The 13,392-nt window shown below is 38.0% G+C and overlaps 1 protein-coding gene across 2 annotated transcripts in view; it reads left to right on the forward strand.

The window, feature by feature from the left end:
• Positions 1-13,392, forward strand: part of CMYA5 (cardiomyopathy associated 5) — a 101,575-nt gene that overhangs the window by 24,345 nt on the left and 63,838 nt on the right. The gene's annotated exons all lie outside the window — the stretch shown is intronic.

A 13,392-nucleotide genomic window follows, 5' to 3' on the forward strand; every position in this document is an offset into this window, starting at 1 on the left:
AGTCACTAAGCTATGTAACAATGCTGTCACGCCATAGCTTATTTATTTTGGTTCTCTGGAGCTGGCATCTCTTTGTCCTTAGTTTTTTTATAATAGTGGAGAATTTAGTGGTTGAGTTATATACTTTTCGCTGGCAGATTTGGATGTGTGCTTGCAGTTTATGTAATTGAATAACAGCCCCAGCTCATGGCCAAGACCTGAATAGATAGATACTCCCTAAATATCTATAAATTGATTGTGCATGCTAAAGCCCAAATGTCTCTTTTTTTTAACTCTGGAGAGAGAAATGATTTCTGCAATTCCAGAGTTCTCAATGGGTCATGTTAACACCTTTACCTACTACTACGTAGATACTTCCTACTTGGAATAAATGGAGTTTATGCATGTGGCCCACATGTAGTATTTTGGTTTGGGAGGAGTTGGGGTAGGAAAGAAGATACTCACTACTTCGAAATCTCCTGCCTTCACATGGATCGCGTCTTCATCTTGTCCTGGTTGTAAGGACAGGCACATGTCTTAGTCACTCAATGACTCAAGTTACCTTGGCTGTTAATAACAAGTCTATGTGTATCCCACCATTAGCTAATTATCAGGACTGTCCAAAGCCCTAGGAAAGACTGAATGATGGTCGTTTTCCAGTCTGCTTGGAGGTCGGAATAGCATTTGGAAGCATCTGCATAATACTAACATATATATCACTGGGTTTTACAACTTTCAGGAAGGTTACAGACTTGAAAAGGTGCCCCAAAGAATAGCCAGACACACCATATGGTTTCACACCCCTCTTCTTTTGCACATGTTGTTCCTTTTACCTGAATTGCTTCTAACCACCTGCATCCTGGTTTTCCTGGAAAACTCATTTTTATCTTGCAAAACCTCACATCAGTCTGTCATACTCTGTGATTGTATTCCAGACCCCTCCTCTCACACATGTATTCAAACAGCATGCCCCACTCTATCCCAAAGTTTAAAGATGTCTTTCTCTGTACCACATCTGATGTCTTTTTTCTTTTCTTTTCTTTTCTTTTTTTTTTTTAAGATGGGGTCTCGCTTTGTCTCCCAGGCTGGAGTGCAGTGCTGTGACCATGGCTCACTGCAGCCTTGAACTCCTGGGCTCAAGCCATCCTTCTGCCTCAGCCTCCTGAGTAGCTGGGACTGTAGGCATGTGCCACCATGCCTTGCTGGTTTTTAGAATTTTTTGTAGAGATGGGATCTCACTATGTTGCTTGGGCTGGTCTTAAACTCCTAGGCTCAAACGATCCTCCTGCCTTGGCCTCCCAAAGTGCTGGGATTACAGGCATGAGTGGCCATGTGCAGCCTCACATGGGACACCTTTTGCACATTCTATAGAAGCATATGTCACACTATATGATAACAGTCTGTTTTCAGGTATATCTCTATGCTAGTCTCTAATTTCCTGGAAGGTAGGAATTGTATTATTCTTCTTTATATTCCCATTGCTTTGCATATTGTGGGTACTTCTTAGAACTTAAAAACAGAATTCCTATTATTTATTTTGCAAGCCTCATTTAAAAAATTTGTGAAATGTTACTAATTAACTGGGTTATCTCCGGTAATGGGACAGAGATAGAGGTGATGGTAATTAAGGGAGACTATGTAGATTAATTTTTTATAACAAGAATGTTTTTATTTACTTTTGTAATTAAAATGAATTATGTATGTGTGTATGGAAGTTTTGTTTGCTGCTGTATGCTCATTGCCTAGAACAGTATAGTCCATGGTTGGTGTTAAATATTTGTTGACTAAATCAAATAATGAATCTAAGAGCCAAAGGCAATAATATGTGTGCAGGTATTTAGAGAGTCATTAAGTGATATGCAACTATACTATAGCTTATTATTATTATAATTATTATTATTATTATTATTTTTTGAGACAGAGTCTCGCTCTGTCGCCCAGGCTGGAGAGCAGTGGTGCGATCTCAGCTCACTGCAAGCTCCGCCTCCTGGGTTCACGCCATTTTCCTGCCTCAGCCTCCCGAGTAGCTGGTGCTACAGGTGCTCGCCACCATGCCTGGCTAATTTTTTGTATTTTTAGTAGAGACGGGGTTTCACTGTGTTAGCCAGGATGATCTCGATATCCTGACCTCATGATCCACCTGCCTTGGCCTCCCAAAGTGCTGGGATTACAGGCGTGAGCCACCGTGCCCAGCCAACTATAGCTTATTATTACTGTTTCCGGAAACTAGACGCCTGGTGAGTGTCAGAGCAGGGGTTAGAATCCAGGTTTCCTTACTCCTGTTAGCAGATGGTAACAGAAGCAGCTGTAGAGCTGGCAGGGCCTGAAGCTAAAGTAACCTGAGGCATTTCCTTTAAGAATACCAACTTTTATCTTTTTTGCATAATCTGGTTCGAATTGTCAACCCTATTTTTCCAACTCAGACATTTTTGCAGTAGATATAATACGACTTATCACTCACTGGTAATATACCTCTAAAACTGTTCTGTGTTGCTTACAGAGCATTGTGTCAACCACTATAGTTCTGGAGTTCTTAAAGCTTATGCAAATAACGATGTGCACATGCTGTGTGCTTCTGAGGGAGATCTGTATGGGATCGTGGCATCGCTGAGTTCTAACTGGTGGATTTCTCTTGATCTGATTAGGTCCGTAGGTCAGTTTGTGGTGGATACTCACAAGCACATAGATTATCTATTGTATCTGTTCTTACTGTCAAGTGGTGTCCTTTAGTTCCTACCAGCTAATAGATGGTGTGTGTGCCCATTTATTTGTATTAGGATTTGACTAGTAGAATTACTCTCTTTTCTTTGACAAAGTTCTGAAACAATTGACAGATAAAAGAATGGTAGCTAGAGATGAAAATATCAACTTCATCATTTATAGAGCTGATATCAGAGAATGTGGCTTAGATACAGGACGACAATGTGATTTCTACTGCTGAATCTCAGAAATAGACAGATTTATATATCCAGTCACAGGCTGTGGAGAACCACAGCCTCTCTTCATATACTTCATAGCACAAGGAATATTTTATGTTGGTGCAAAAGTAATTGTGGCTTTTGCCACAGTAGAATGGGGAAGAGTGATAAAGAGAAGCTAGGCCAGCAGTGTTGTACTAATAGATGTCCTTCTACTTGAGAAGAAACATCTGAAATGAGAAGTTAGTGTCTCAACTAACAAGTAAATTACTATCATGCATTTTAAGAAATTTTAACGAGCTAAAAGATATGAATCTTTACATCACATAGTTTACTCCTACACCCTTGTATAGATGACACAGGAAAATGTTCACAAACAACACCTCAAATTAAGCTGGGAGAACACTGATTGTGTCCAGTGATGCTGTTGTACAGGTGAGGGCTTAGGTAAGCACTCAGTTTGTTTTACTGTGGAGCTACTTTCAGTAGCATCATCCATATACATCCTAGATTTCAGAAGATTAAAATAAGGCAACGTTAGTTTATATTTATATCACAAATCTATAGTGCAGACCAAATTGATTAATTTGAAGTGAACTTTTAAGACCTTTTAAAAATTTGCACCAAATGGTAGTCTTGCTGTAAAAGACCACACCTAACATAGTGCCTACCTAGTACATAATTTGAGCTCAATACATGCTTGAGTGAATAAATCTTGACTTAAAACAGATGATGCCCCAGGCAAGCAAACCACTCCTGTTAGCAGGCTGCTCTCTAATAATCATACTCACTCTTTTGAGTTGTATTTTTACTAAGGATCAGTTGTGATTGTTCCAGGACCTTTTTATACGAGTTATACTTGTTATTGCTATAACATGATTTAATTAAATATTGCTTAAGCTGATGAAATATGAGTACAAAAGTAAAAGAGCTGTTGTTCCTCTGAAAACAAAGGTGAATGTTTTAGAAAGACTTTATGAGGAGAGCCACCAAAAGAAACACTAAAGGACATTGATTCCTGCTTACAGAAAGTTTACAGTCTTATAGAGGAGCTAAGATATACATACAAATAACTTGAATGTAGGATGAATAGGAGAATATTACATTAAGATTCCAGAAGTTCAGAGGTAGAAATTTCCTTTTGGCTTGCAGCATTAGTGATGGATACATGGAGAAGCTGATATATGAGCTGGTCTCTAAAATAAATAAGAGATAAAATATACAAAGATGATTCATTCTAAGTGAAGAGAAAGATATCAGCAAAGGCATGAAGGGTGAAGCCTATGTTTGGCTGGATTATAGAGTTAATGAATGGGAAGATGACCAGGTTTCAAATAGTAGAGGGCCCTAACTTCCAGGCTTCTAAAATACCTGGTCATTGTGATAACAGGATCCTTATTCTTTCCATCCACAATGATGTTGAATGGTCTTTAGTCTGTCTACAAAATGAACACTTTCTATTATGGCATAATTATGCTATGTAACAATTTATTCATTCATGGTTTCATGAAATTTTTTCTTAACTCCCTAATGGCATAAAAGTTTCTTTTAACCTAAGCTATTTTATATTATAGTTTGCTGAACTTTTATTCAGCAATACATATTTTTTTCAGCTAAAGACATTAATATTAAATTAATTCTTGGTGAAATATTAATTGTAGAGTTAATGATTGCTTTTAAGAATTCCATTTTTTAAAAGACTCACATAAAACGCTAACAGTTTGTATTAAAAGATCACAAGCTTTCTTGGTGTTTTATGGCTTAAAATATATCTTTCAAAGCTTGTAATATAAGCAGGATCATATGTGACTTCCCCATTTTAATAATAATTGATATTTAATGCATTTTAAAAGACTTCATGAGAAAGATATCCGACCCATTACGTTCTTTTGTTTTATACACTTCCTGTTAGTGCACTGTGATTGCTTGAGAGAATAAAGCATCGTGCAAATCTAAGGTATTTTTCATAATGATATTCCTATAAAGAACTTTAATGTTACTTTAACTACTGATCAGAGGAAGGAAGTACAAGTTCCTAGAATACAAATCTTGAGCTCAGTAGAAACAAAGTATAGTAATATAATCATGCTGCATAATGACATTTTGGTTAATGACAGACTGCATCTACAACAGTGGTCCCATAAGATTATAATGCCATATTTTACTTAGTTTTTCTATGTTTAGCTGTACAAATACTCACCATTGCATTACAGCTGCTTACAGTATTCAGTACAGTAACATGCTGTGTGGGTTTGTAGCCTAGGAGCAATAGGCTGTACCATATAGTCTCTCTGTAATAGACTCTACCATCTAGGTTTGTGTAAGTACACTCTGTGATGTTCACACAATGATGAAACTGCCTAATGATGCATTTCTCAGAATGTATCCCTGTTGTTAAGTGACACATGTTATACAGACTTAACCTTCAGATAAAAATAGAGAACCCATTTCACTTCTTCAGAAGTGTAGGGGTTTTTTTAAGGAAAGAATGAGAGAATCAATTCAAAACAAAGATATTGATGAAGAAATGTGGGAAACTGTAATTTTGGTAGCTCCTCTGTGATGGCTACCCATTTCCCTCTTTAAAAGTTCAATTTGTACATGTGTGTTACCTCACTCATATTTTTTCACTTATAAAATGAGAAATATTATAAACCCACAAGGCTCTTTCCACTCATGATTCTAATAACTGAATTTTCAATAAGTTACTGGTTTCTGAGCTAAGATGAAATAAGTGTGCCTAGGAAGGTTGATCACAGCCTAAACAGGAAACAGGAATTTTTGGCATGGTCATCATATTCCAGAACCTGATCCTTCATTTTGAAATATCAGATGTTGTATTTTTTAGCACATTTAATGAAATTCATTTTTTGAGAACTGGTTTATACTAATACAACTCACAAAAAGCACATTTAGAAAAATATGTCCATTTAACAGTTGGAGATAAGAAGATCACCAGCAAATGTATTAAAGCACCATTCATAAATTATCTCATTTCCTTCCTACCATGCAAAGGGACATGAACACACAATGAAAATATAAATTAGAGTTTATCAGGGAAAATTCAGAAATGGAGAAGTAGTAGAGCACACACAATCCTATAAGCTCTCATCTCACAAAGAGTAATGCTTGCTCAGGGCATAGCTGGACTACTATGGGAAGGGAAGGGCTTCTGTAGAAGAATGATGCTTATGTAATGCTTAACTTATTTATAGGGATGGCAGATATGGAAATAAAAGACAAAATTGAACTTTGTCAGAGAACTGAAAGCAATGAAAAGAATGGAAATTCGAAAACTGAAAAATACAATAATAAAAATGACACATTTGATTATGTTTAGTAAGCAGTTTAGACACAGTTGAATACAGAATTAGTATGCTGGTTGATAAACTGGAAGAAACATCCAAATGAAGCACACACAGGATACAGTGAAATGTTTCAATTTGTGAAAAACTGGCATCTCAGATGACAAGAGAGGCAATGAGGCAGAAGCAATATTTGAACAGAGTATGGCTGAAGATTTCTCGAAAATGCTGAAGGACATTAATCTACAGATTCCAGAAACCATGCAAACTCCAAGCAGGATAAGATGTCTAAGAATATGATAGTAACTTCTGAAAACTGTAGGCAACCACCAAATCCCAAAAACAGCTGTAGGGAGGTAGTGGGGGAAAAAAGTCCAAATCATCTTCAAAAAAGCGACAGTTACACTGACAGCCAACTTATCAATACAAACAATGGAAGACAGAAGACAATGGAATGATATTTTTTAAGTGCTAAGATAAAAATAACTGCCAATCTAGATTTTTTTTTTTTTTTTTGAGAAGGAGTTTTGCTCTTGTTGCCCAGGCTGGAGTGCAGTGGCGCAATCTCAGCTCACTGCAACCTCTCCCTCCCAGGTTCAGGCAGTTCTCCTGCCTCAGCCTCCCAAATAGCTGGGATTACAGGCATGCACCACCACGCCCAGCTAATTTTGTATTTTTACTAGAGACAGTGTTTCTCCATGTTGGTAAGGCTGGTCTTGAACTCCTGACCTCAAGTGATCTGCTGGCCTCGGCCTCCCAAAGTGCTGGGATTACAGGCATGAGCCACCATGCCTGGCCCAATCTGGAATTTTATATCCTGAAAAAATATTCTCCAAGAATGAAAATGTAAAAAGACTTTTAATGAAAAAAGTAGGAAGAGCTTGTCCCCAGAAGATTCACACCAAAGGAAATACTAAAGGGAGGAGGAAAATGGTTCCAGATGGAATCTTAGAGATACAGGAAGGAATGAAGCACAATAAAAAGTTTCTGTATCTAAGTAAATCTAAATAGATACTGACAATAAAAATAATTATATCTCACGTGGCTTAACATTTAGGTTGAAAATACATAAGGACATGTAAGTTGAAATTAAAGGATTCATGGTCTTTGTGTTGTCTGGGAATAGGTAAAAATATCAATTTATATTAGACATTAATGAGTCAAAGATGTATGTTGTAATTTCCAGGGTAATCACTAAAATAATAGTCAAATAGAATGTAGCTAACAAGCTAATAGAAAAGGAAATGGAATAATAAAAAAATTCAATCCAAAATAAGGCAAGGCTGAGTGTGGTTGCTCACTTTGTGAAGCTAAGGTGAGAGAATTGCTTGAGTCTGAGAGTTTGAGACCAGCCTAGGCAACATATTGAGACCCCCCCATCTCTGTTTTTAAAAAATAAAAAAACAAAATAAGGCAAGATAGGAGAGAAAAAGGAATATAGAATAGGTAGGACAAATAGAAAATAAATAATAAGATGGCAAATTTAACTCTAAATATATTGGCAATTATATTACATTTAAATGGACTAAATGCTCCATTTAAAAGTCAGAGAGCTCTATTTAAATGGTCAGAATGGATTTTTTAAAAACTATATGCTGCTTATAAGCAACATATCTAAAATATAAAGATATAGGAAGGTTCCAAGTAAAAATGCAAAAAGATATATCATGCAAATGATATATATGGATGGATAATGCAAACATTAACCAAAAGATAGCTGGCATAATGCTATTAATATCAAAGCAAAGCTTTAATAGTATCAAACTAGACTCTAGAAAAAAATCTTTATTTACAGATAAAAGGGACATTTCATTATTATTAAAAGTTAAAATTTCCAGAAAGATATAACTATTCTAAATGTATTATTACCTATTAACATAGATTCAAAATGTTTAAATCAAATATTTACAGAACCATAAGGAGAGACAAACCCACAATTGTGTTAGAAAATGTTAAGACATTTCTCAGTGTTAGAACAGGCAGACAAAAAATATTACTAAGGCTAAAAAAGATCTGAATAACACAATAAATAAGCCTGACTTGGTTAACATATATAGAACACTGTTGAAAAACTGCAGAACATATGTTCTTTTCATGAACCCATAAACATTTTTCTTAAAATGGCCATATAGCCATAAAGAAAGTTTCAACAAATTTTGAAGTATAACTTCATACAAAATAAATTCTCTGATCACAATGCAATTAAACTAGAAAGTAAACAAAAAGATAACTAGGAAATCCTCATGTATTTTGAAATTGCAAAATACATTTTCAAATAATCTATGGGCCAGATAAGAAATCACAAAGGAAATTTTAAAACATTTTGAGATTAATAACTTTTAAAATGCTATATATCAACCTTTAGGTTATACATCTAAATTTGTGCTTAAAGAGAAGCACATGTCTTGACTTCACATGTTAGAAAAAGGGAAAGTTTGAAAATTAATGACATAAGAACCTATCTCAGCCATGTGCAGTGGCTCATGCATGTAATCCCAGCACTTTGGGAGACTGAGGTGGGCAGATCACTTGGGGTCAGGAGTTTGAGACCAGCCTGACCAACATGGTGAAACCCCATCCTTGCTAAAAAAAATATGAAATTAGCCAGGCGTGGTGGTGCCCACCTGCAATCCCAGCTACTCGGGAGGCTGAGGCAGGAGAATTGCTTGAACTTGGGAGGTGAAGGTTGCAGTGAGCCGAGATCGCACCATTGCACTCCAGCCTGAGCAAGAAGAGTGAAACTCCATCCCCCACCCAAAAAATTGTTTAATAAAACTTAACATTCATCATTTTTAAAAACTGCCTTAGCAAATAGGAATAGAAGGAAACTTCCTTCATCAGATGAGGGTTATCCTCCAAATGAAAGGGGAGCCTTTGACATCTCTGGTATCAGTCTGTTTGCTTGATCTAACTCAGATCAGCTGAACCTTCTCCTTGCCCAACGCTGAAAGTGTGGAGGAAGTGAGCTTCCCAAGTCATTATTTGTCTCACTACACTCCTATAGATAAATCTATGTGGGATGTTAACTGATAATGAGAAGGTTGCTTTGTGAGAATGCAGTCAGAGGGGAATGAATGAGATGATTTTCATAGCCAATATCTTTTAACTATGAAAAGCTGATATGTACATAGATGGGAACACTAAATAGTATGGTGACCATTTCTCTTCTGTTAATACATTGTTTCTTTAGACTGAGTGTAATACTGCCATGGTTTTACACATGCTAATACTGTATAGTCATTCTCTAGTTCCCGTTGCCTCTGTCATTCAACTTTGGGTCTCTCAGTGAGCCAGACTGTTTATTCATGCTACATTTTTTATATCCTATGACCTTTTCTTGGAATGACCTCCCCATCCTTACACCATCTCCTATCTTCATTCACTTAGCGAACTCCTATTTCTTCTTCTACAAACCAACTCAAGTATTTTTCCTCTGAAGTTTTCTCTTCTTTATGTTCTAATTATATCTTGCCTATCTTCTGTAATAGTACTTATCACACTGTATTAAAATGTTCTTAACATTCAACTCAGCAATTCCATTGCTGGGTGTAGACCCAAAGGAAAATAAGTCATTCTACCAAAAAGGCATGTACACTCATGTTCATCGCAGCACTTCACAATAGCAAAGACATGGAATCAACCTAGGTGCCCATCAACGGTGGATTGAATAAAGAAAATATGGTACATATACACCATGGAATACTATGCAGCCATAAATAAGAATGAAATCATGTCCTTTGCAGCAACATGAATGCAGCTGGAGGCCATCGTCCTAAGCAAATGAACGCAGAAACAGAAAACTAAATATCACATGTTCTCACTTATAAGTGGGAGCTAAATTTTGGGTACACATGGACATAAAGATGGGCACAATAGACACTGGGGACTACAAAAGGGTGAGGGAGGGAGGGGTAAGAGCTAAAAAACACACTGGGTACTATGTTCACTATTTGGGTGATGGGATTAATAGAAGCCCCAAACTCAGCATCAAACAGTATACCCATGTAACAAACCTGCACATTCCCCCTGAATCTAAAATAAAAATGGAGGCAGAGTGCGGTGGCTCATGCCTGTAGTCCCAGCACTTTGGAAGGCTGAAGTGGGCAGATCACTTGAGGCCAGAAGTTTGAGGCCAGCCTTGCCAACATGGTGAAATCTCGTCTCTACTAAAAATACAAAAATTAGCCAGGCGTTTTGACACTCACCTGTAATCCCAGCTACTTCCGAGGCTGAGGCAGGGGAATCACTTAAACCCAGGAGGCAGAGGTTGCAGTGAGCCAAGACTGCACCCCTGCACTCCAGCCTTGGCGACAGAACAAGACTCTGTCTCATAAAATAAAATAATAAATTTTAAAAACTGGAAATTAAAAAAGAATGTTTTGTTGTCTCTCCATATTAGATTTTGAATTCCTTAGAAGAAGGTTCTAAGTGCTTTATATTTGTACTCCTAGTATTTGAACTCAATGAAAGTTTATTAAGTTTATTAAGTAAAGAAATACATGAATGAATGAAAATGAGTAAGCAACGATTGAGTGAGTGAATCAGTAGGGCTCTCCTGTCTTGTGACCACCATGTGTGTTCTCTCAGCACTCATGAACTCATTCTAGCTGGTAATGAAAACTTCTCTGGTTGGGCACATAGAATTTACAATCAGTAGTTGACTCTAAATTGAACTTAAAATTGAATTTTATAATGCTTCTACATTCATGGGCATTCAAAATGCTGACTTCCCAGATGCATGTCATAACCTTAATTTTTAATTTCATCCTATTTCTAAGTGACATGGAAGAGAGAAGATGTAGGATGAGTTGAAAGTTTTGTGGAATAGCTTTAATTAGGTATGTAGAAGAGCCTGAAAAAACAGTTTAAAATAAGATTCCATTCAGGACCAAGATACAGTATTAATTCCTAATTAAGTTCAGCAGTTTAATACCCAAGCAAATGAGTGAGAGCAGAGTTGCGGGGAAATGGAGAGACTACTTTTTCCCGACCCTTCACTCATGGCATGTATAGAAAATGATATGATTTATAGCACACTAGGGTGAATGGATCTGGCTGCTTGCTATTGCAGGCTAGTGGCCCAAGGGGTCCGGCTGCCTCAGGCTCCCCGTGGCTGTGCTGAGAACTAAGGAGACCAGGATCTCAGGACAGCCATAACCGCTTTGCAGTAGACTGCTGGGGAAACTCTGAAGCTTAATAAGGGAAGTTGAGTGCACCTGCAAGGACTTATGGTCCTGGTCCCCACCCAACCTAACAAACCAGGAAGGGTTTACAGTAAGAAAGAAAGATATGTGCTATTTAAATGTCAGAGCTAGGATTGTTTAGGCCAGTGATTTTTTTTTTTCTTTTTTGAGATGGAGTTTCACTGTTGTCACCCAGGCTGGAGTGCAATGGTGTGATCCCGGCTCACTGCAACCTCTGCCTCCTGGGTTCAAGCGATTCTCCTGCCTCAGCCTCCCGAGTAGCTGGGATTACAGGTGCCCACCACTACGCCCAGCTAATTTTTGTATTTTTTGTAGAGATGGGGTTTTACAATGTTGGGTAGGCTGGTCTCAAACTCCTGACCTCAGGTGATCCACCCGCCTCGGCCTCCCAAAGTGCTGGGATTACAGGCGTGAGCCACTGTGCCTGGTCAGGCCAGTGATTCTGAATACATATTGTAGTCGCTTGGCAGATTTTAAAATCTAAAAACATAGCAATGTGAAGACCAGACCCTTGTACAATTAAATCAGAATTTCTGTGGAGAAGGGTATGGGGCAGTATTAGTATTTTTTAAAAAGTTTCCACAGGTGATTTTTATAATGTTTCAGAGTTAAGAACCTCTGATATATGCAGAGACTGATGATAAAAACAGTTTACTAAGGGACATAAATCTAACTGTAGATTTTTTTCAATTGCCTTAATTTAACACTTATGTTTAGTGTTTTTAACAGAGGGTTTTTTGTTTTTATTGTTGTAGACAGATGTAAGCCAGTCAGTAGTTGGGCTTCATCTTGCATATTCCTAGGAGAAAATATGTTTATGAAGTGATGGCAAACGTGGCTGCTGCACTGGTCAGGAATGATAACCACAGAGGAATTTAAACCCAGCCTTGAGGAGTAGGTAGAATTTACAATTGCAGAACTGGGGTATGGTCGGGGCTCTGCATTCTAAATGGAGGAACAGCATAAGTACAAGTGAGGAAGAGGTAGAAGACAATTTCAGAGAAGAGCGCTACAGAGTCTAAGATGGGGGCCCAATAGCAAATGAAGGGGCGGCCAAAGCCGGCCATCTCGGAAGGGATGTGAGACCAGTCCACGGACACAGCCTTTCCACACTTCTGTATCCTGTAGCAGCTGAAAATGATCATGCCCAGGCCCCTTTCATCATCTGTCATCAGGAAGGCCTGACTACAGATGACGTTTATTGAGTGAGCACTAACTACATGCCAGGAATGTTCCCTAAGCATTTCGCGTGAGTTAACTAATCTTCACAACAAGCTCACGAGATAGGTTCTATTATTATCCCTGTTTTATAGATGAGGAAAGTGAAGCACAGTAGGTTGACATTTTTTGTGACCTCTCTCTATTCAATGTCCTGTTTTCTCTTTATCATGACTCAGAGTTCCCAAGATCTATTTGCCGAACAGCGAATTGTTGTTAAAACAGGAATTTACCTGTAGGGGTAGGGTGCAGGTAGATACTTGGAAAGAATATCAGATAGGGATCAAAGAGCTAAGGATTTTGAACATCTTTTTTTTTTTTTTTTTCCTGTGAATATTAAAGCAGGGGGTGGCATACTGAGCTGAGATTTTAAAGCAGGGGGGTGGCATACTGAGCTGTTTAGTAAAGCCAGTCTGGGAGGATGGGGCACAGTGGGCTGAGAGTGGGGGAAAATGAGGTACCTGTGATACCAGCTGACCAGTTAGAAAGTTAATGGCAGTGACTAGGAGGGAAGCGGTGAAAAGCTGGGTGAGGTGGCGATCGTGGTAATGGAGAGAGCACAGATACAAGAGTTACTATGAAGATCCCGGTGACTAGAGTGGGCTTGAGTGACTGCTGAGTCCCGAGGAGATCAGGAAGGCAATCCTGATGAGAGAAGGTGGTAAATTTAACTTTAGCTTTTTTGAGTTTGTGGAATAGTGAGTCATTCCAGCCTGGGAAGTGTCATTGTATTGGGTATCCTGACTTTGGTTTTTAAACTTTATTTGA

This window comes from Nomascus leucogenys, chromosome 2 (genome assembly GCF_006542625.1).
Source record: "Nomascus leucogenys isolate Asia chromosome 2, Asia_NLE_v1, whole genome shotgun sequence".
Classification (NCBI taxonomy): Eukaryota; Metazoa; Chordata; class Mammalia; order Primates; family Hylobatidae; genus Nomascus; species Nomascus leucogenys.